The sequence below is a fragment of the Aegilops tauschii genome, chromosome 4, assembly GCF_002575655.3.
Source record: "Aegilops tauschii subsp. strangulata cultivar AL8/78 chromosome 4, Aet v6.0, whole genome shotgun sequence".
NCBI classification, from domain to species: Eukaryota; Viridiplantae; Streptophyta; class Magnoliopsida; order Poales; family Poaceae; genus Aegilops; species Aegilops tauschii.
In genome coordinates this window covers 43589038-43593774 of record NC_053038.3, presented here as the reverse complement: position 1 = coordinate 43593774, position 4737 = coordinate 43589038, and positions in this window count along the sequence as shown.

Genomic DNA, 4737 nt, shown 5'->3' with positions numbered 1-4737 from the left:
CTCTTCTCTTTTGAGATCACGCAAAACTTATCTAATTAAGTACTCTCAGTTTAAGGACACCGTCGTAACCCGCTCCCAAACACAGCCGCCTCCTCCCCAAACAAAACTAAGGTTCCTCTGCTTCCCGCTGACGCTGCCGTCGGTCCACCTCGTTTCTAGTGGCCTTAGGGTCATGGCGGTGCAATGGATCCCGACCCTTGAGGGCTTCACTTTTTTAGACGTTTCTTCGAATTTTGTTAGTGTTTGTGTCCTGCTCAAGAAGACGAGACGGTGGTGGATCCTTGAAGATGGAATAAAGTTCCTTTCATCAAGCCCCCATCCCTGTGGTGTGTCTAGCATCATCGGTGGGTGTGTGGAGGTGTGACTCCGGCAGATCTGTCTTTGGAGAATTTGCTCGGATCTTATCGTAGTTCGTCTATGTTAGTGTGTCTTCAGGTAGGATCCTTTCGATCTACGCTACGCTTCAATGGTGACGATTGCTGTTCTGGTGCGCTGGTCTTATGGGGCCTTAGCACAACAACCTCCCGACTGACTACAACAAGTTTTGCCTGGCTCCGGCAAAAGAGTGGCGAAGACGGCGGCGTGCCTTTGGCTCGCTTCAGTGCTTGTAGTCATCATTAGGTGGTATACGGATCTGAATGTAATTTTTATTATTTCAGGTGTTCACTGTATTGCCATGATTGAAAATGAATAGATTGGTAGTTCTCCCAAAAAATAAAAATAAAAATGGATTAATCAAAAGTTTAGTTGGACTGTTCCTGCCTTCTAAAGAGAAAGTAACCCGTGTCTTGCAATTAGGTTCAGTGCAACAACAAAGTTCAGTTGGACTGTTCCTGCCTTCTAAAGAGAAAGTAACCCGTGTCTTGCAATTAGGTTCAGTGCAACAACCACATAAAAAAGATAGCAGCCTTGAGCCTTGGATCTGGTCTAGAGTTAGTGGACCCCACATACCCATTGCATTCTTATCTAGACGTGCCAATTACCCAAACTGGCCATAAGTTGCTAAAAAAATTTAAATAATACATTTTTTTTATTAATTTGCACAAATATTACGCCCAAAAAATGATTTTCAAAAATAATACACCGTCGGCCCACAGCAGGCCGACTGGTCCTAGTCGGCCCACAGCAGGCCGACTAGGGGCCTATCTGCTTGCTGCTGGCCGATTGGGCTGTCGGCCACCAGGTCAAGTCCAGTCGGCCAACTGGCGGCCGACAAGGTCCAGTCGGCCTGCTGTGGGCCGACATGAACTAATTGGCCTGCTGTGGGCCGACATGAACTAATTGGCCTGCTGCCATATTACAGATTTTGTTTGCCCCGTATGATATTACAGTTTTTTTTCAAAACTATGACGTATTTTCCCGCCAACTCTTTCTCGCCACCCGTTTCTCATCCACCCGTTTCCCGCCAACTCTTTCCCGCCACCCGTTTCCCGCCATATGTTCCCGCCAACTCTTTCCCGCCACCCGTTTCCCGCCATATGTTCCCGCCACCCGTTTCCCGCCATATGTTCCCGCCACCCGTTTCCCGTCATATGTTCCCGCCAACTCTTTCCTGCCACCCGTTTCCCGCCATATGTTCCCGCCAACTCTTTCCCGCCACCCGTTTCCCGCCATATGTTCCCGCCAACTCTTTCCCGCCATACTGCAGTCGTTCTTTCCCGCCATTTTCTCCTCTCTACCTATAAAACCCCCTTCAGACGGAGGTGGATAAGCATTCCAGTGTAGTGTAGTTGAGATGTCCCATTATCCTTTCGATCGTAGTTTTCACCCTGGGATGAGCAGGGCTCTTCTGAGCCTAGCTACCGATTTCAGGATGGACAGTAGAATAGTTTCATGGGACGAACTCACCGGTAGTGACACCATAATGAATGAGTTGGCTCACCAATTACGTAGGTCTGGGTGGCCTGAAAGGACCTATGAGGAGGTACGTAAAGAACTTCTTAGTCATGAAAGGTGGAAGAAGGTAGTGGTGCCGAAGAGTGAAACTTTCAGAAGGATTGCAGCAAATAATCCATGTTTATGGACTGAGGAGAGCGAGGACGAAGATGATATCTTCATGCCGCCGCTTCCGGGTTCTGCATCGTCGAAGGGCAAGAGTTCTTCATCGTCGAAGGGCAAGGTTTCTGCATCGTCGAAGGGCAAGAGTTCTTCATCGTTGAAGGGCAAGAGTTCTTCATCGTCGAAGGGCAAGAGTTCTGCATCGATCGAGGATGACGATGATGACTTGATGTAGTTTTTATGTTGTATGTTGTGAGTTCAGTCGTACGTACCGTTTAATTTAGATGTAGTTCTATCTAGTTGTTTGTAATGTCTTGTTGTATGAGCATTATGTTCTATCTAAATATGATCTTGTAGTTCGGATAACAGAGTACTAAAATAGAGTAGGCATATGTCTCATACATAAGTACATAGTCATTTGTCTCTTACATAGAATAGACATAAGTCTCACACAAAAATAGATGGTAATGTCTCTACTGATAGATAGAAGCGTCAGTGACGACGTCTGGCCTGGCGGGGAGGCGGATCTGGAAGCGGCGACCATCCCCACCTGTCGGGTGCCCTAATGGGACGAGGAGGAATCTCAGACTCTTCCTGGTCATGCTGTGTATCCTGTGTGGGGCCAGGTGGAGGAGTCGAAAATATGTTCATCCACTGGGTGTGCTGTGACATCTGAGCCTGTATGTTCTCCTCGGGATGTTGATCACTCCCCCACGTATCATGTGATGCCGACATAGACGCCTGATATCCGTAGGCTCCTGCGTGATGGAACGTTTCATCATGAAGAATGAGGTCGCGTCAATTAATATTGAAAACAATAAATATGAAGACACATACCTGCTGGCTGTGACGGCTGCTCTGGCTCAAACACGAAGCTGCACGAGGGACCGTGCTGCTGTGGCTGTGGAGAAAAAAGGAAGCTCGACGAGGGACCGTGCTGCTGTGGCTGTGGAGAAAACACGAAGCTCGACGTGGGACCATAGTGATGTGGTTGCTGCCACGTTGAACTGCCAGGTTGGTCAGGACGGGGTGGCCTGGTTGTCGGCTGATGTGCTAGACGTGGACGTGGTTGATGTCGGTGCGTGGAGTAACGCGGCTGCTGCTGCTGGTGATGAACAACGTCGGTTCTCCGGGTGCACGTGATAGTCTCGTACACAGTTCGTATCTTGTTCCACACTTAATACAAATTCAGAACATAGTGCCACACTTAATACAAATTCAGAACATAGTGCCACACTTAATACAAATTCAGAACATACTACTGCTAGCTTAGCTTCTTCCTCTCGCCCTTACTCCTCTACTGCCTCTACCTCCTCTTCTTCCCCGGTTGCCTCGTCCACGCCCAGTGACGAGAGTGGGACAATTAGTGTCCCTATGGCCAAATTCATTGCATAGAATGCATTGCCTAGTCGGACCTCCTGCTTCAGATTCATCCATATCATTCCGGATGCGCTGACACTGCCGTCTGCCTCTACTTGTACGCATATGCTCTGGGTTTGGAATGTAACGCCTTTCAGCGGGGTTGACGGTGTTGAAATTACCCATTGATCGAAAACCCATCAGCTCACCGGTCCAGGTATTGAGGATAGACTCTTTCAGAAAAAAATGGAGACACAAACGATATTGCATCCATTCCAAGCTGCCCGCAAGTAGCAAGTACATGTGAGCAAGGTAGGTGAAGCAATTTCGGTTTGTTGCATGTGCACTCACACGTTGGCCAGGCTTCATTACCAATTTTTACCTCATGCGTCCTCAACTCATTTGCACATCCAAATTTGTTGTTGGCTAAGCGGACCTCAAACCTTCTTTCTTGGTTACCGATGGCGACTACAGTGTGTACCTAGCTTTTTGCATCTTGTTGTCCATGTACTTCGTGACTCTTTCACAATACCGTGTATTCGGGTTGTTGAAGATATGATGCTCTGCTTTTTGACGTCTATCTCTGAAATACTTGACGGTGCCATAGAAAATACCCTCAACGATGGCTGTAAGTGGCAATGCCCGGTTTCCTCTGAGGACAAAGTTGTATGTTTCCGCGAGGTTCGTTGTCATGACACCGTACCTTGCTCCATGTGTGTCATGTAGCAAAGACCACCTCTCCAGAGGCTCATGCTCTATCCACTGCTCGAAGGTTTTAATCGACCTCCCAAGCCTTCTCCTAGTACCAGGTGGGTCAAAGCCTGGCAGGTCACATAGCCCAACAGACTCCTCCTCCACGGCCACTGTTCCTGTTGCCAACTGTGCAGCTACTGCTTCAACATGTGCCCTCACCGCTGCATCTCTTGCAGCTTTCCTGTCCCTCACGTGTCTCTGCGTGCACACATTAAGTCTGTCGCGTATCAAATTGTACTTCCATAACTGGTTCTACTTGCAGAGTTTTTTGAACAGATTCATCAAGTTCTTATTTCTAAACTGCGAGAAGAAATTAGCCCCTAGATGGTGCATGCACCAACGGCTCTGCAAGTCCTGCCATGGAACTTGTTCCTCAGGGCCTGGGTTTGTCAGTGTCCTTATCGCACTGAGTGTACCTGCATGCGTGTCATGAAGGATGCACACATTGGGCTTCTCCTTCACAACTGATATTTTCAACTGCCTGAAGAACCATGTCCAACTTTCAATGTTCTCACTCTCCACAAAAGCAAATGCGAGTGGGACGACTTGATTTTGGCCGTCTTGACCTATGGCTGTCAGGATCTAACCCTTGTACTTGCCTGTGAGAAAAGTACCGTCAACACATAT